Source organism: Schistocerca piceifrons, chromosome 2 (assembly GCF_021461385.2).
Source record: "Schistocerca piceifrons isolate TAMUIC-IGC-003096 chromosome 2, iqSchPice1.1, whole genome shotgun sequence".
NCBI lineage: Eukaryota > Metazoa > Arthropoda > Insecta > Orthoptera > Acrididae > Schistocerca > Schistocerca piceifrons.
Genome location: NC_060139.1, coordinates 184,892,496 through 184,912,498, shown reverse-complemented (window position 1 = coordinate 184,912,498; position 20,003 = coordinate 184,892,496). Strand labels below are relative to the sequence as shown.

Genomic DNA, 20,003 nt, shown 5'->3' with positions numbered 1-20,003 from the left:
TGTCAAACAGAATGAAGACTAACAGACTATTTCATCAAGACTAACAAGATGTGGAGCAATAGAGATACATATTTTGTATAATCCACATGTCAATGACCTGCACTGCTAAAAGAACTCAATATACACAGTTCAACAGCCGACTTTCTCTCAAGAGCCCTCCAGGTCCTGTTATAATACAAATAGAGGAGCTGCTTTGACAGCAGTGCTTGAGTACACATTTCTGTTGTTTAAAGAGGGTATGCTTTGTTGACACTGGGCATTTACCTGCTGTATGCCAGACTCTGTACATAATGGTTTGGTTCTCAATAAAAGTCCATTGCAAAAGCACAAGCTGAGTTAGTCGGTGCACCACTTGGCCTGCAGAATCTTTCATGTAGGTAATGTGAAACCTTTCTGTTTAACCAATAATTTTTATTATATTAATTTGAAATTTGCGCAGATATTATTAAAAAGAGAAGTGAAATGTAAATGAAAATAGATGGGGAAGCAGCTGACATGACAGTGGTAGATACTATATGACAATATTCTCTGATGTATAAGGTATTACTAATCTGTGATGGTGGATATGGAGAAATCAGGACTGTACATGGAATCAAAATCTATTATAATTCAAACTCATTCCCTCTTTGCCTGAAGTATTTTATGTTAAAATGCAGAAGTAACTTATACTTTCAAATATATTTGTCATCTAGTGGGATTTATCTAAGATCTTCTGTTACACATAGTTTATATTTTGCAGTGCAACATCAGATTTAGAGTAACTTAATTTCTATAATCAGTATTGAAGATTGTGTTTACAACTGATGGCATAGAAATTAGGTATCTAATTACACTTGTCTGTACATGATGGAAAATGGCAGTACAGGAACACATATTTAAAATACAGTTCAGCTGAACCTGCTTGACAGTAGATTTGTGCAATGTAAATAACTGCTTTATTAGAGAATCCCTTTTTGTCACTATGAAAGAATGTAGAGGTGCTGGTAACAAATTACACATATGAATGTTAAGCTTTGCTTTGGTGCAAAGGCATGACAGCAGCATCAAATAATGACAAACCAAATTTAGTATACATTTGATGTTTTTTAAAAATTTTCTGTGCTGTTACACATGCAACATTTCCAATATTATTGCACTGATCATGCAGACAATTGCATGACACAATAAGACAGATTCCTAAGTGTGAATCATGCTGGAATAACAATATTATGAAAAGACTGGAATAAAGTTGTTAATTTAAAAGTTTATTAATTTGTTTTCCAATTTTCTGTTCTTTTATTTATTTATTTATTTGGCATATGGCTTATATAATTATAGTTTACAAGAACATACATTAAAATGATGCAAGGTAACAACAAAATCTGGAGGACCAGCAGTAGCTAAAGGAGATTGTGTTAGCTGGTTTCCATCATAGCTGGAAAGTCAAAGACTCCAGCCAACTGATTCCTGCAGGTGCTGTGTCTGCAAAATCCTTCCAGGTACCTATGAATTTTCTTTTCGGGCAGCTGTACAAAATGTCCTCCAGTGTTTGTTCTGATATTCTGCAGTTGCATTGGCAATCACTGATCATTCAGCATTTATGTAGTGCTGCTTTTGTCATGGCCTGACTACTGCTGTCTTGGGTGAGCAAGTTCCACATTCTTTTATTGACTGGCTCCCTCTCTGAGGTCAAGTGGTCAGATCTATTTTCTCATGACCTCAGAAGGATGTCTACTGACTTCTCCATACTTCTCTTAGACCGTAGTTATGTGCAGCACATTGTCCAATGTTTACCCAGACTGCTTCTGCAGATTTTTGTGAACTGTATGGGAAATTGTTCAATATTTAATGAATTGGTATGTATCCAGATCATTTGAATTTTGTCCTTCCTTGTGTCATAGCCCTTTGTTGTCAGAGACTTGGTGGAGCAATACTAGTGAGTGCCCGCCCGGCTAGCTGTGCGGTCTAACACGCTACTTCCTGAGCAGGAAGTGTCAAGGTCTGGTGTGCAGGCCAGCCTGTGGATGGTATTTAAGGTTGTTCTCCATGTGTCTCAGCGAATGGGGGCTGGTTCCCCATATTTTGAGTTTTGTCCTTCCTTGTGTCATAGCCCTTTGTTGTCAGAGACTTGGTGGAGCAATAATAGTGAGTGCCCGCCCGGCTAGCTGTGCGGTCTAACACGCTACTTCCTGAGCAGGAAGTGTCAAGGTCTGGTGTGCAGGCCAGCCTGTGGATAGTATTTAAGGTTGTTCTCCATGTGTCTCAGCGAATGGGGGCTGGTTCCCCATATTTTGAGTTTTGTCCTTCCTTGTGTCATAGCCCTTTGTTGTCAGAGACTTGTTGGAGCAATAATAGTTAGTGCCCACCAGGCAAGCTGTGCAGTCTAACACGCTACTCCCTGAGCAGGAAGTGTCAAGGTCTCATGTGCAGGGCAGCCTGTGGATGGTATAAGGTGGTTTTCCATGTGTCTCGGCGAATGGGGGCTGGTTCCCCATATTCCACCTCAGTTATACTATGTTGGCAATTGCTGTGCAAACACTGTTTCCATGTTACCATAATTACTCTACCACACAAACATTCGAGGTTACACTCATCGGATATGAGATGTTCTCGAGGAGGGGGGGAGGGGAGGGGGGGTCCACTAGTGGCCGAACCACAGAATAACACTGGGTTCAGTGTGGGGCAGCGATGGGGTGAGTGGACTGCTGTGGCCTGTTGTGGGGTTGTACACCACTGGGGGCTATGGTGGGATGAAGCCTCTCCATCGTTTCTAGGTCCTCGGTTCAGTACACAATACAGACAATAATGGTGAGTTCTGACAGTCATGGTATTGGTGTAGTTTTAAAAGTTCCTGCCATTATCCTGATTGTGTCTTTAAGATTGATATCTATTTTGGTGATATGGTTACTTCAACTCCAAACAGGGAAACAGTATTCCGGAACAGAACATACAAGTGCTTGTGCTTTAAATCCCAAGCTGGCACCAGCCAGTTTCCTTAATATATTATTTAGCTTTTGTCCTGTTAGTTCTAGGCGTTTGGTAAATGTCTTGGTGCTGTTGAGAGTCCTACTTAAATATTTGCGGTGTCGACTATATTGTAACTTTTTGTAGCAAAAGATTACATTCAGTTCTTTGTTTTCCCTTCTTTCGGTTAGGTGTAATGAGCTGACTTCTGTTTTATTAAGGTTCATCAGCAGTTCTTGTAATACTGTTAAGTTTTTCTAGATTCTTAGCAATCATTTGTTCAACTTCTTCAGATGTGTTGCTTTTTGTTGCTGTAGGCTGTCAGCATAGCTAAAACTTAAAGAATCAGTGGTGATTATGTCACTGGTGTACAGGTTAAATGAAAGTGGGAGAAAAACTGTGTTGTGTGAGAGACAATTCTTTATGGCACAACATATCCGTGTGGTTTCTCCATTGTCAACTTTAAAAGAGTGGTTTTAGAGCAAGTTTACCATAAGTGCTGCAATTTTTTCTAGCTTGGAATGGTTTGATTTAATTTATACATTCATCCATCCAGCCACATGGTGTCGTACGTTGCTTTGAGGTCATTAGATGCCACTGAGGTTTCCTTTTTCTTTTGTAAACCTGCTTTTACAAACAATGTAAGGGTAAGAACTTGCTCACAGAAAATTCGAGATGGGCAAAATCCTACTGAGTGTATGAGGGTTATGGCATCATTTATTGGATGTGTGTTGTCACACAGAAGCCTTTCAGAATCACAACCATAATTTTTACTGTCCCATAACATACAGAGTTATATCCCAAGATTTAATGTACAGGGGACTCATCAATACTGCAATTACAATTTATATATATTACAGAAACAATAATTTTAATTTATAATTTACAGAGACTGTGTGTAGCCTAACAACAGTATTGCTGTAAAAAAGAGAGAATAATTATTACAATCATTTATTAGACATAAAACTTCTAACATTATTAACAAAACATTTCAGCCACTAGCTTTCTTGCTCAGATTGTAATATTATCATTAAGAAATTCTTCTAAGGAATAATAACATTTCTGTACAAACAATTGTCATAGTTTTTGCTTTAATTGCCCATATCCATGCTGAGGATTCGTTTCTCTTTTAGGATGTTGTAAATTTTCATGCCCATGTATTCTGGGGTTTGTGCAAACAGATTTAATCTGTGAGTGAGAAGCATGAAATTCTCCTTGTTCCTAGTATTGTATTGATGTTTAAAGTTATTGTCTATCAATAACTTGGCGTTACTGTATACAAAAATAATCACTTCATAAATGTAGAAACACAGAGCAGTTAATATTTTTAAATTTCTTAACAGTGGGTGATAGGATAATTTCAGTTTTGCATTAGACATACACTCCTGGAAATGGAAAAAAGAACACATTGACACCGGTGTGTCAGACCCACCATACTTGCTCCGGACACTGCGAGAGGGCTGTACAAGCAATGATCACACGCACGGCACAGCGGACACACCAGGAACCGCGGTGTTGGCCGTCGAATGGCGCTAGCTGCGCGGCATTTGTGCACCGCCGCCGTCAGTGTCAGCCACTTTGCCGTGGCATACGGAGCTCCATCGCAGCCTTTAACACTGGTAGCATGCCGCGACAGCGTGGACGTGAACCGTATGTGCAGTTGACGGACTTTGAGCGAGGGCGTATAGTGGGCATGCGGGAGGCCGGGTGGATGTACCGCCGAATTGCTCAACACGTGGGGCGTGAGGTCTCCACAGTACATCGATGTTGTCGCCAGTGGTCGGCGGAAGGTGCACGTGCCCGTCGACATGGGACCGGACCGCAGCGACGCACGGATGCACGCCAAGACCGTAGGATCCTACGCAGTGCCGTAGGGGACCGCACCGCCACTTCCCAGCAAATTAGGGACACTGTTGCTCCTGGGGTATCGGCGAGGACCATTCGCAACCGTCTCCATGAAGCTGGGCTACGGTCCCGCACACCGTTAGGCCGTCTTCCGCTCACGCCCCAACATCGTGCAGCCCGCCTCCAGTGGTGTCGCAACAGGCGTGAATGGAGGGACGAATGGAGACGTGTCGTCTTCAGCGATGAGAGTTGCTTCTGCCTTGGTGCCAATGACGGTCGTATGCGTGTTTGGCGCCGTGCAGGTGAGCGCCACAATCAGGACTGCATACGACCAAGGCACACAGGGCCAACGCCCGGCATCATGGTGTGGGGAGCGATCTCCTACACTGGCCGTACACCACTCGTGATCGTCGAGGGGACACTGAATAGTGCACGGTACATCCAAACCGTCATCGAACCCATCGTTCTACCATTCCTAGACCGGCAAGGGAACTTGCTGTTCCAACAGGACAATGCACGTCCGCATGTATCCCGTGCCACCCAACATGCTCTAGAAGGTGTAAGTCAACTACCCTGACCAACAAGATCTCCGGATCTGTCCCCCATTGAGCATGTTTGGGACTGGATGAAGCGTCGTCTCACGCGGTCTGCACGTCCAGCACGAACGCTGGTCCAACCGAGGCGCCAGGTGGAAATGGCATGGCAAGCCGTTCCACAGGACTACATCCAGCATCTCTACGATCGTCTCCATGGGAGAATAGCAGCCTGCATTGCTGCGAAAGGTGGATATACACTGTACTAGTGCCGACATTGTGCATGCTCTGTTGCCTGTGTCTATGTGCCTGTGGTTCTGTCAGTGTGATCATGTGATGTATCTGACCCCAGGAATGTGTCAATAAAGTTTCCCCTTCCTGGGACAATGAATTCACGGTGTTCTTATTTCAATTTCCAGGAGTGTATTTCTAACAATTGATTTTTGTAATTTTAAGATTCTAGTCGTTTTGCTTATGCCTCCCCAAAAACTAATGCCATACTTTATAACTGATTTAAAGCAGCTGTGGTAAACTATTTTTGTTGTCTCCATGCTAGCTGAGTATGACAGAATTTTTATTGCAAATGACAGGCTGTTTAATTTACTTGCTAAATACTTTATGTGTGAAGACCAGGATAGATTTTGTTCCAAATGCATCACTAAAAATTTAACACAGTCCACTTCTTTCAGTTCTTGGTTTCTGTGACTAATGTGGAATTCTTTTATCTTAGAGTTTTTAGTTCTAAACTGCAGCAAATGTGTTCTCCCAGACTTCAATTTTAGCCCATTTCGTTGGAATCAGTTTTCCAAACTGTCTAAAAGCTTTGTGACTGTTGAAAAAATTTGTTCCGGACCATTGCTTTCAACAATGGCAGAAGTATCATCACTGAATAAAACTGATTGTGAATTTATGTTCAGGGGTAGATATAAAGTAAAAAAGAAATTGGACCCAGGATTGAGCCTTGTGTACCACCTTGCAAATTACTCAGTCATTCAGAGCAGGAATTTCCATTACTTGATGATATAACTACCCTTTGTTTTCTGTTCATGATGTATGACCTGAACCACTCTAAAGCACAACCCCCAATTCCGTATCTTTCCATTTTATACTGGAGCAAGTGGTGGTTTACATAATCAACTGTTTTAATGAGGTCACAGAATAATCCTGCAACTTTTCTCAACTTGATTAGGGTGGAAATGATTTTTTTCACAAACTCATTAATGGCCTCAATGGTACTCTTGCCTTTTTGAAAGCCATATTCATTACCTGAAATTATGTTTGATTTTTCTATTATTTTTTTTTAATTTGTGTAACCATCACTCCTTCAGATATTTTTGAAAAAATCAGGAGAATAGAGATTGGACAGTAGATCCCCATATCTTCTTTTGAACCTTTTTTAAACAAAGGTTTTACTTCCGCGTACTTTAGCTTGCTAGACACTTTTGTCTGGCACACTCTAAGTGGAAATATTTAATCAAATACATATAAAAAAATTTCGAAAAAATGTTAAAATGTAGAGAGATTGGAATCTCAGTTTGGACTTGTCACTCCACCTCTTCTAATTTAGAGCAGAACAATTTTAAGATTTCAAAAGATAAATGCCTTTGCTGTAAGTTTTTCTAGTACTTTGTTCATCTATATTAGTCATTTCCAGCAGAATGGTCTGAAAGTCATTAATCTACACATAGCTTCCTTGCAACATTGAATTTATAACTTGTTAGAATATTATCGATACAGGTTTCTGTATTGTCATTTTTTCTTGTGGATTCTGTGAAGTTTGCCTTGAATCCAAGTTTTTGGATCCATAGGTCCATAAACCGTATTGAGTCACTGGTGTCACTTGATTCCATCATCTTGTAAGAGATGCTTAGTAGCATGATTGGAAGCTAGGTTGCTGGGTTTTCTTTAGGGTTTCCTGGCTTGAGTATAACAACAGCTTTTGTTGCTTTAAATACTTGAGGAATGTTCACACTGTCCAACATTTCATTGTAAAACTGTAGTAGTCATTCGCATGCTTTCATGCTTTCATTCCTAGTTGTTTAATGCACTCGTGAAACATACCATTCAGTCTGTCATATATATGTTGTTGTTGTTATGGTCTTCAGTCCTGAGACTGGTTTGATCCAGCTCTCCATGCTACTCTATCCTGTGCAAGCTTCTTCATCTCCCAGTACCTACTGCAGCCTACATCTGTCTGAGTCTGCTTAGTGTATTCATCTCTTGGTCTCCCTCTATGATTATTACCCTCCACGCTGCCCTCCAGTACTAAATTGGTGATCCCTTGATGCCTCAGAACATGTCCTATGAACCGATCCCTTCTTCTAGTCAAGTTGTGCCACAAACTCCTCTTCTCCCCTATTCTATTCAATACCTCCTCATTAGTTATGTGATCTACCCATCTAATCTTCAGCATTCTTCTGTAGCACCACATTTCGAAAGCTTCTTATTCTCTTCTTGTCTAAACTATTTATCGTCCATGTTTCACTTCCATACATGGCTACACTCCATACAAATACTTTCAGAAACGACTTCCTGACACTTAAATCTATACTCGATGTTAACAAATTTCTCTTCTTCAGAAATGCTTTCCTTGCCATTGCCAGTCTACATTTTATATCCTCTCTACTTCGACCATCATCAGTTATTTTGATCCCCAAATAGCAAAACTCCTTTACTACTTTAAGTGTCTCATTTCCTAATCTAATTCCCTCAGCATCACCCGACTTAATTTGACTACATTCCATTATCTTCATTTTGCTTTTGTTGATGTTCACCTTACACATTTCTTTCAAGCCAGTGTCCATTCTGTTCAACTGCTCTTGCGAGTCCTTTGCTGTCTCTGACAGAATTACAATGTCATCGGCGAACCTCAAAGTTTTTTTTCTTCTCCACGGATTTTAATGTCTACTCGAAACTTTCCTTTTGTTTCCTATACTGCTTGCTCAATATACAGATTGAATAACATCAGGGAGAGGCTACAACCCTGTCTCATTCCCTTCCCAACTACTGCTTCTCTTTCATGTCCCTCGGCTCTTATAACTGCCATTTGGTTTCTGTACAAATTGTAAATAGCCGTTCGCTCCCTGTATTTTACCCCTGCCGCCTTCAGAATTTGAAAGAGAGTATTCTGGTCAACATTGTCAAAAGCTTTCTCTAAGTCTACAAATGCTAGAAATGTAGGTTTGCCTTTCCTTAATCTTTCTTCTAAGATAAGTCATAGGGTCAGTATTGCCTCACGTGTTCCAACATTTCTACGGAATCCAAACTGATCTTCCCCGAGGTCGGCTTCTACCAGTTTTTCCACTCATCTGTAAATAATTCACGTTAGTATTTTGCAGCTATGACTTACTAAACTGATAGTTCAGTAATTTTCACATCTGTCAACACCTGCTTTCTTTGGGATTGGAATTATTATATTCTTCTTGAAGTCTGAGGGTGTTTCACCTGTCTCATACACCTCGCTCACCAGATGGTAGAGTTTTGTCAGGACTGGCTCTCCTAAGGCTGTCAGTAGTTCTAATGGAATGTTGTCTACTCCCGGGGCCTTGTTTTGACTTAGGTCTTTCAGTGCTCTGTCAAACTCTTCACGCAGTATCATATCTCCCACTTCATCTTCATCTCCCTCCTCTTCCATTTCGATAATATTGTCCTCAAGAACATCGCCCCTGTATAGACCCTCTATATACTCCTTCCACCTTTCTGCCTTCCCTTCTTTGCTTAGAACTGGGTTTCCATCTGAGCTCTTGATATTCATGCAAGTGGTTCTCTTTTCTCCAAAGGTCTCTTTAATTTTCCTGCAGGCAGTATCTATATTACCCCTCATGAGATAAGCCTCTACATCCTTACATTTGTCCTCTAGCCATCCCTGCTTAACCATTTTGCACTTCCTGTCGATCTCATTTTTGAGATGTTTGTATTCCTTTTTGCCTACTTCATTTTCTGCATTTTTGTATTTTCTCCTTTCATCAATTAAATTCAGTATCTCTTCTGTTGCCAAAGGATTTCTACTAGCCCTCGTCTTTTTACCTACTTGATCCTCTGCTGCCTTCACTATTTCATCCCTCAAAGCTACCCATTCTTCTTCCACTGCATTTCTTGCCCCCTTTCCTGTCAATTGTTCCCTTGTGCTCACCCTGGAACTCTGTACAATCTCTGGTTCTTTCAGTTTATCCAGGTCCCATCTCCTCAAATTCCCAACTTTTTGCAGTTTCTTCAGTTTTAATCTACAGTTCATAACCAATAGATTGTGGTCAGAGTCCACATCTGCCCCTGGAAATTTAAAACCTGGTTCCTAAATCTCTGTCTTTCCATTATATAATCTATCTGAAATCTTCTAGTATCTCCAGGCTTCTTCCATGTATACAACCTTCTTTCATGATTATTGAACCAGGTGTTAGCTATGATTAAGTTATTCTCTGTGCAAAATTCCACCAGGTGGCCTTCTCTTTCATTTCTTAGCCCCAATCCATATTCTCCTGCTACGTTTCCTTCTCTTCCTTTTCCTACTGTTGAATTCCAGTCACCCATGACTATTAAATTTTTGTCTCCCTTCACTACCTGAATAATTTCTTTTATCTCATCATACATTTCATCTATTTCTTCATCATCTGCAGAGCTAGTTGGCATATAAACTTGTACTACTGTGGTAGGCATGGGCTTTGTGTCTATCTTGGCCACAATAATGCGTTCACTATGCTGTTTGTAGTAGCTTACCCGCACTCCTATTTTTTTATTCATTATTAAACCTACTCCTGCATTACCCCAATTTGATTTTGTATTTATAACCCTGTAGTCACCTGACCAAAAGTCTTGTTCTTCCTGCCACCGAACCTCACTAATTCCCACTATATCTAACTTTAACCTATCCTTTTGCCTTTTTACATTTTCTAACACACCTGCCCAATTAAGAGATCTGACATTCCATGCTCCGATCCGTAGAACGCCAGTTTTCTTTCTCCTGATAATGACGTCCTCTTGAGTAGTCCCCACCCGGAGATCGGAACTATTTTACCTCCGGAATATTTTATCCAAGAGGATGGCATCATCATTTAATCGTACAGTAAAGCTGCATGCCCTCGGGAAAAATTACAGCTGTAGTTTCCCCTTGCATTTAGCTGTTCGCAGTACCACAACAGCAAGGCCGTTTTGGTTAGTGTTACAAGCCAGATCAGTCTATCATCCAGACTGTTGCCCCCGCAACTACTGAAAAGGCTGCTGCCCCTCTTCAGGAACCACACGTTTGTCTGGCCTCTCAATAGATACCCCTCCATTGTGGTTGCACCTATGGTACAGCTATCTGTATTGTTGAGGCACGCAAGCCTCCCCACCAATGGCAAGGTCCGTGGTTCATGGGGGGGGGGGGGGGGGTCATATATATATGCGTGTGTGTATGGGTGTGTGCGCGCATTCGCGCACATGCACATGTCTGCCAGGTAAGTCAATCTGAAATACTTTAAAAGTTATGCCATGTGACAAACATTTTACAGTTTGATGAGATGGGATATTTTCTGATGGTGCAATGGTAACATAAAGATATATACATAAGGTACTTGTGCAACCTGCATTTTGAGGAATCTTGAGTATTGCTTCCCAATCATGGATCTCTACTAGGTAGGTTTAATCAAGTTAATAGAATAGATAGAGAAGATTCAAAGATAATGGTCCTGAAGCAAATAAAGCTAATTTTATCTAGCAGAGGTTGAAAGTACCACTTCGGTTGTAAATTTCTTTATTTTCACGTGACCAGTTTCAGACTGTTATAAGCCCATATTCAGGTATCGTAGCTGTGCTGTGGTCCCTGGGCGCAGCATGTACCAGGTACGGTGTGCTGCCTATGAGCACACAGCAGGGAGACTCCCTGTTCTGCACTCATAGGCAACACACCACACTTGGTACATGCAGCACTCAGGGACTTCAGCACAGTTACAATACCTGAAGATGGGTTAATAACAGTCCATAACTGGTCATGTGAAAACAAAGAAAATTACAACTGAAGTGGTATTTTCAACCTCTGCTATAATGCTCAGTTGTGGATGTTCTTCCAACAGGATTGTAATTTTATCTAATCCTGCACTAATAATCAGCAGTATTAAATTTTTTGTGATTATGAAACTGAGTCCTACATGTATACAAAGAAGATCTGGGTCCAGCTGCCAGAGACTGTGGTCATGAGTCTGTGAGTTGTGTATGTGTGAGTGTATGTATGTTGTATATTTTTGACAATGGCCTTGTTGGCCAAAAGCTAACTTTCTGACAGTCTTTTTGATTGCCATTCTGCAACTCAGCATATCTGCTTTTTGGTGAGTAGCAACTTTCCTTTTCATTATGCTGCTACATTCCATGCTGGATTTTTCATTCTTTTCTATGTACAAAGAGTAATTTTTGTTTCTGAGAAGTTCAAATCTCTAACAAAGTATAGGTTTTCTGTGATTTTCATACAAATGTCTGGATGGTTTCTTTGAAAACTGACACAGACCATTTCCTTCGCCAGTCCAAGCTGGTGTGCTATCTGTAATGATCTCATTGTCAATGGAACACTTAATTTCTCTCTTTCTTCCCTTTATTTCTTTCCATTTATTCATTTTTTTCTATTTGTACACTAACACTATACACTACTGACCATTAAAATTGCTGCACCAAGAAGAAATGCAGATGATAAACAGGTATTCATTGGACAAATATATTATACATGAACTGACATGTGATTACATTTTCATGCAATTTGGGTGCATAGATCCTGAGAAATCAATACCCAGAACAACCACCTCTGGCCATAATAATGGCTTTGATATGCCTGGGTATTGAGTCAAACAGCTTGGATGGCATGTATAGGTACAGCTGCCCATGCAGCTTCAACACGATACCACAGTTCATCAAGAGTAGTGACTGGCGTATTGTGACGAGCCAGTTGCTCGGCCACCATTGACCAGATGTTTCCAATTGGTGCGAGATCTGGAGAATGTGCTGGTCAGGGCAGTGGTCGAACGTTTTCTGTATCCAGAAAGGCCTGTTACAGGACCTGCAACATGCGGTCGTGCATTATCCTGCTGAAATGTAGGGTTTCGCAGGGATCGAATGAAGAGTAGAGCAACGGATCGTAACACATCTGAAATGTAACGTCCACTGTTCAAAGTGCCATCAATGCGAACAAGAGGTGACCGAGACGTGTAACCATAGGCACCCCATACCATCACACCGGGTGATACACCAGTATGGCGATGACGAATGCACGCTTCCAATGTGCGTTCACCGCGATGTCGCCAAACAGGGATGTGACCATCATAATGCTGTAAACAGAACCTGAATTCATCCGAAAAAATGACGTTTTGCCATTTGTGCACCCAGGTTTGTTGATGAGTACACCATCACAGGTGCTCCTGCCTGTGATGGAACATCAAGGGTAACCGCAGCCATGGTCTGTGAGCAGATAGTCCATGCTGCTGCAAATGTCGTCGAACTGTCCGTGCAGATGGTTGTTGTCTTGCAAACATCCCCATTTGTTGACTCAGGGTTCAAGATGTGGCTGCACGACCCATTACAGCCATGCAGATAAGATGCCTGTCATCTTGACTGCTAGTGATGCGAGGCCATTGGGATCCAGCACGGCATTCTGTATTACCCTCCTGAACCCACCGATTCCATATTCTGCTAACAGTCATTGGATCTCGACCAACGTGAGCAGCAATGTTGTGATACGATAAATTGCAATCGCGATAGGCTACAATCCGACCTTTATCAAAGTCTGAAACATGACGGTACACATTTCTCCTCCTTACACAGGGCATCACAACAATGGCTCACCAGGCAACGCTGGTCAACTGCTGTTTGTGTATGAGAAATCGGTTGGAAACTTTCCTCATTGCAGCACCTTGTAGGTGTTGCCACCGGCACCAACCTTGTGTGAATGCTCTGAAAAGTTAATCATTTGCATATCACAGCATCTTCTTCCTGTCAGTTAAATTTCGGGCCTGTAGCATGTCATCTTCGTGGTGTAGCAATTTTAATGGCCAGTAGTGTACTTTCACTTATCACAAGAGTGATCACATCTTCATTCATGCATAGCTATCACACTATCTCACAGAAAATTATTTACAACAGGTTCCTCTCATGTTTTGTGAATGTTTACTGAGGCACTTAGATTCAAATATTTTTCTCAGAACATTTTAGGGTTTCATCTCATGAAATTAATTTTGTGGTTATTGATGAAATACTGACATTCTACATTAATTAAAATAAAAAACTTACATCTTTTGGTAAAACAAGATATTCTTGTACAGTACAGTAGCTGTTTATTTAGTGGGTAAATCTCAAGACACACTGTGATAAGATGTTATATCTGATAGTTGGATTTATTTATTATTTAAATTTTCCAGCTGCACTTCCTCATTTTGTCTTATACTTCTGTGTGCATATTCAGTATAAGATTTATTGAAGACATTACTGTCATGTAGCCACACAAACACATTAGCAATGTAACTATTGTCTTTACCTGTTATCATAACAAATGAATAACTTAGTTTGTGCCCACGAGACTGTTTTCTTCATCTGTAATTTTCTATGTGAATGTTGTTAGTTGCAAAATGTATAAGAATGAAAAAGTTGCTATTAGGAGCTTTTCAAATGGGGATTAACCTCAGTTTATGTGATTCTTTTTCTGGCTGTGAAACAGTTTACTAGATGATTATGTGCTAAAAATTATGCCCTATCACAATAATGATACTGCCAATGTATAGTAAACATTTTAAATGTTTACAAGAACTTTGATACAATAGCTTGTTATGCTTTATTTTTACTAATATAGTCTGTGTGTGTATATGCTACTTTAATTTTAAATGAACCAGTAATTAGTACACAGGCAAATGTGGAATTTTATTGGGTTACTCATCACTTATACTTAGAGGCGGGTGATGGACTTTTCTTTTATATGATGTGTTAACAAATATAGACTGATTATTTTGTAATTACAAGAGGACTGATTGTGTAGAACAGTTTTTTGATGTTTGATGTTCAGACTTTTAGTTCACTTTGTAACTCCATTTGACAAGTATATTTAGTAACATCTAAAAAAATTTGTGAATTTTGTGGTGGACTGAAGAATTATAGTCACTTATAAGGATCTATAATAGGATTGGGGCCATAACAGAATCTTTATGTACACCTAATGTGATCCTTTGTTTTCTAAACTGGAAGATCTCTATAACCACCTATTTTACAATCTTAATCTGTAGAATTTGCTCACATTCCCAACAGAAATTACAACCAATTTTGTGTCTTTTGTACTTTGTATCTGTGTTCTGCACAGGTGCTTGCAAGAAGCAATCCCATATACATGCATATGAGCAAATTACAATTACTCCATGCTCAGCTAAAGAAATCAAGAGTGCAATTAACTCAATTAAAATTTCTTGTTGAAATTGATAATAACTAGAGGAATGAAGTAATATCCTGTTCTTCACATGTTGCAGTTGTTGTGGTCTTCAATCCAAAGACTGGTATGATGCAGCTCTCCCTGAATAACTAGTACACCTACATCCTTTTGAACTGTTTACTGTATTCATTATTTGGTCTCCTTCTACAGTTTGTACCTCCTGTATTTTATCCTTGCTGTCTTCAGGATTTCAGAGGAATCTCTGAAAAAATTATGGCTATAGTGCTTTGGACACTCATGGCACCATCACAGCAAAGCCATTTTGGCTGATGTTGGCATTCCCCTCATAACTCAGTACCATCCAGAAATGAAGCAACTGAATTACATTCTCCTCAAGGATTGTGACCACCTCTTGGCATGCCCTGATATGAGAAATATCCTTCCCACCCCTCCCACAGTGGTACTCCACCATCCACTGAACCGACAAAATATACTCGTCCATCTTTACACAACCCATGCTCTCAACTCCTTCTCTCATGGCTCATATCCCTGTAAAAGACCTAGATGCAAGACCTTGTCCCATACATCCTCCCACCGACACCTACTCCAGTCCAGTCACAAACATCACCCATCCCACCAAAGGCAGGGCTACCTCTTAAACCAGTCATGTAATAAACAAGGTAAGCTGCAACCACTGTGCTGCATTCTATGTGGGCATGACAACCAACAAGCTGTCTGTCTGCATGAATGGCCACTGACAAACTGTGGTCAACAAACAAGTGGGCCACCCTGTTGCTGAGCATGCTGCCCAACATGACATCCTTCATTTCAATGACTGCCTCACAGCCTGTGCCATATGGATCCTTCCCACCAACACCAGCTTTTCTGAATTTTGCAAGATTAACACTCCTGGAAGAAAGGATATTGTGGAGAGATGGCTTAGCCACAGACTGGGGAACTGTTTCCAGAATTGATTTTTCACCGTGCAGTGGAGTGTGTGCTGATATTAAACTTTCTGTCATATTAAAACTAAGCGGTGGATTGGGTTTCAAATCTGGGTTCAATTGCTGGTCTGCCACACAGTTTCAATATGCCAGGGAGTTTCATATCAGCACAGACTCCACTGCAAAGTCAAATATCATTTGGGAAACAGTACCCCAGCCTGTTGCTAAACCATGTCTCTGGGAAATCCTTTCTTCCAGGAGTGCTACTTATATAAGTTTTGCAGGAGGACTTCTGTGAAGTTTGGAAGGTAGGAGATAAGAGATTGTCAGAGGTAAACTTGTGAGGATGAGTTGTGAGTTGTGCTTGGGTAGTTCAGTTGATAGAGCACTTGTCTGCAAAAGGCATATGTGCTGCATTTGAGCCCCAGTCCATCATACAGTTTTAATCTGCCAGGAAGATTCAGGGTTAAACCATGTGAAAAGTGAAGATTTGCTCTCTTGCCAAGATACCAATATCTAGGCCTAATTTTATGTGTGAAAAATGTTTATAAACCATCATGTAATCTTGTATTTCATTGCACCCACTATTGTTATTCAATAACTTCTGACTTAAAGTTTTATAAAATCAATCAGCCATGTGTGACATGTGGACTTTACTGTAGGTCAGTTAACTGGGAGTTTTCTGTGAAAATTGTAGATTGTGGTTTCATTGGGTGTGCAATAGGGAAGATAATGAAGTACTCAGTGAAGCCTTTCCATGGAAATGTAGGTTATACCAGATGAATCAGAAAATTACAGAACAGGAGGACAAGATTTGTGTCCTTCAGGCAGAATTAGAACAAACAACATTTGAATTATAACAGCTAAAGGAGGGAGAAAAGGGTTGATGTGAAATGGTGGTAAGCAAAGTTTCAAAAGGGAAAATTTTATCTATGGAACATATAATTTCATCTGATTAGTGAAAATTTTGTTACAGTATTCAAAATAGGAAAAGAAGTGATCTGCTGCTAGGCAGCAATTATTGGAATGGCATAAGTTAGCAGCTACAGGTAAAATTAGATTCAGGATTACAGGCCACAAGTTTTGTGAAACCAAGTGCCAATCTTACAAAGGTAACACAAAATGTAGGACAAATGTGTTGAGATTATAACAAAGATGATTAGGTGCTGATATTTGAGAAAGCTGGAAATATCCTGATTACACACATAAATTACGATCTGAGGGGTAAACTGGAAAGGATAGGAACAGCTACTGTGCACACAAGTGAGGCTTTTGTAGAGATCCTCTGGCACCATGAGCAGTCTCGGGTTCACTCTTGCTGTGCTGTGAGTTAACACAGGGTTGGGCAGCCTACTTGGGGTGGATGCAAGATCTCACATAGGTGGTGCTTCAGTGGGTGCAATAGGAAGATCACAATATGCTTGGGAGGGATAAAGACAAGTTATCAGATCTATTTTCAGAAAGTGTAATGAGAGGGGGGGTAGTCTACAGGTACCAGGCACACTGAACCAAATACCAGTGGTTATTGGGGTCAAGAAAGACAAAAGTTTTTGGTTAAATTCAGAAGCTTTGACAGACAGCATTAAAAGATATTAAATTTATTTATCACATAAAAGTTGAGCAAAATCGGCATTTAACTAGGTGAATAAAAAATGAGTTGATAGTTTGTTTAGAAGATCTCACTAGTCAGAAAGCAACAGATGTCATTTGTCTGCCTGAACACCACATGATTACTGGGATAGAAAATCTTATAATAAGTGGTTAGAAATCAGCTGCATATCCATGTAGCTCCAGTATGGTTCAAGGATGAGCTATTACTTTCATAAAAAAATTTAATGTGAATCAAAAATTGAGGAATAAGCCAAGTTTGTATTGACCAGGACATAGAAGCAGGTGCTTGTGAGTTAATACTGGACAATATAACATCTGTTATTGTAACAGTATATAAGTTGCCACTGAGTAAATTCAAAATTTTCATGCTCATATTTGCAGAAGGGGCTATTGATTTGTGGTTTATTTTAATGTAAATGACACCAGTGTCATAGTGATTAGACATTTTTGTGTCATGACACTGACACATATCTGCTTCTTTGTGAGATTTAGTTGTGAAGACAGTTGGTGAATTTTCAATGTGAATTACATATCATATATTATGTGCATGTTGTAGAAACTTTACTGCTTAATCTGTGTCTTGTTGAACTGCAACTCACCTGAAGACAAACATTTCAGACAGAAATGGTTGTGGTGTAATAAACAAACCTTAAATGCAGCTTTAGCAGTTTTCATTAACATTTGCATACAGGGCTACTGTATCAGTTTCATGGGAAGACGTCGCAATGGGTGTTTCACAGGGTTTGGTCATTGACTCACCGCTGTTCTTGCCTCATGTTAATGTTCTATTATAACATTTAAAACATGAGGCAAAATTAGTCTTTCTTGTAGTTTATACAAGCATTACTGTCAAGCCAAGCAAATATGCATCCACAAGGAAAATAATATATGACATTTTCATTGAACTTATTGATTGTTTTTACACAAACTGACTAACTAAAATGCTGAAAAGAAAAAAAAGATCATTCAGTTCTATACTGGAAAAAAGACATCTTACTATGATTAAATAACAAACAAATTATGAAGTTCTAAATCCTTGGGTGTGCATATTGATGAGAATTTAAAATGGAAAAACCACATAATATCTACACCTACATACACATTCCACAAGTCACCATATGGTGCATGGTGGAGGGTACCTTGCACCACAGCTATTCATTCCCTTTCCTGTTCTGCTTGCAAATGGAGCAAGGGGGAAAAGACTGTCTACATGCCTCCATACCAGTTCTAATTTCTCTTACATTGTCTCCATAACCCCTATGGGAGATGTATGTTGATACCAAAAAATTTATTTGGCAGTCTGTCACAAATGCAGGTTTTCTGTACTGTTTCCCTCCACATATTCCTATTTGACTTCACAGAGCTTGTGAATATTGTGGAACACTTGCATCTTGCTGGAACCTACAGGTAACAAATCTTGCAGTGCACATGTGAGTTGTTTGGGTGTCTTCCTTTAATCTGATCTGGTGCAGATCTCAAACTCTTGAGTAGTACACAAGAAAGCTACACAAGTATTCTAAACACTACAGTATTTACAGATGAGCTACATTTACCTAGAATTCTCCAAATAAAGCAAAGTTGACCATTTCCCCCTGTGCTGGGACCTATTACTTAAAATATCTTTGAGCCACTCACATATCTGAGAAACTATTTCACATACTTGGACTTATGTTAACAGTCTGCAGTGGAGCACAACGTCAAATGCTTTCTGGAAATATAGAAATATGGAATCTATCAGTTCCAACTCATCCTTGTTTTGCAGGACACAGTGTGATGATGTTTTCTAAGTCCATGTTGATCTGTGGACAGAAGCTTTTCTGTTTCAAGTCAATTTATTATACTTGAACTTAGAATGTGGTCAAGAATCCTGCAGAAACCCAATGTTAAGGGTACTGGTTTGTGATTCTGCAGGTCCACTTTTTTTTTCTTGTGTATAGGAGTTAAATGTGCTTTTTTCTGGTAACTTGAAATGTTCTTCTGAGATAGAGATTTGCAATCAATGCAAGCTAAGTAAAGGGACCAATGTTAAACCACATTCGGTGTGGTTTCAGTTGCCTGAGACTGCAGTCGTGTGTGTGAGTTGCATTTGTGTGTGTGTGTGTGTATCTATTTTTGACGAAGAGCAATGGCCAAAAGCTTTAATTGTGAAAGTCTTTTTGTTGTGCCTATCTGCGATTCAGCATCTCTGCTATATGGTGAGTAGCAACTTTCCTTCTCATAATATTGTTACATTCCATCCTGGATTTTCCATTGTTTGATTTCTGTTTAAACTGTGCTTTACCTGAAACCAAGTTTTTTATGGTTGCTGACAACATGTTGAAAATGTATGTTCCTCAAAATTGGACACCTTTTTGGACTGAGGTAAGTGATTTTAGATCTTTATGTAGATTGCTCTTATTCCTAATATTGATACTATGTATTGAGTTCTTGGTCAGAAGCAGAGACATAATACTTGCAACAAATTTCTTGAGGAATAAATATATCGAGAAGCAGTGGTTAGAATAGAAAGTTCCTTGAACAGGTTTCTACATGATGTTCTTGAATTTACACCACAAATGAGTCTTATTATAAGGGGCATTAAAAAAGAAATGAGCTGGAGGCATAATTACAGAAACCACTACCTGCATGTTAGAAGTATTGACCCTGGCTGTTGAGACACTTGTTCCACTGTGACACAAGGTGGTGAATGGATGTCTCATAAAATTCCTGGTGCTGTGATGTTAACTAGTTCAGTACATATGGCTGGACATCGTTGTCTGA

The 20,003-nt window shown here is 39.9% G+C and overlaps 1 protein-coding gene across 1 annotated transcript in view; it reads left to right on the top strand.

The window, feature by feature from the left end:
• The first annotated feature begins 356 nt into the window (after nt 1–356).
• Nucleotides 357–20,003, top strand: part of LOC124775235 — a 104,784-nt gene continuing 85,137 nt past the window's right edge. Inside the window, exon 1 of the mRNA XM_047250073.1 lies at nt 357–373. The gene's annotated coding sequence lies outside the window, so the exon portion shown is untranslated. The remainder of the gene's footprint in view (nt 374–20,003) is intronic.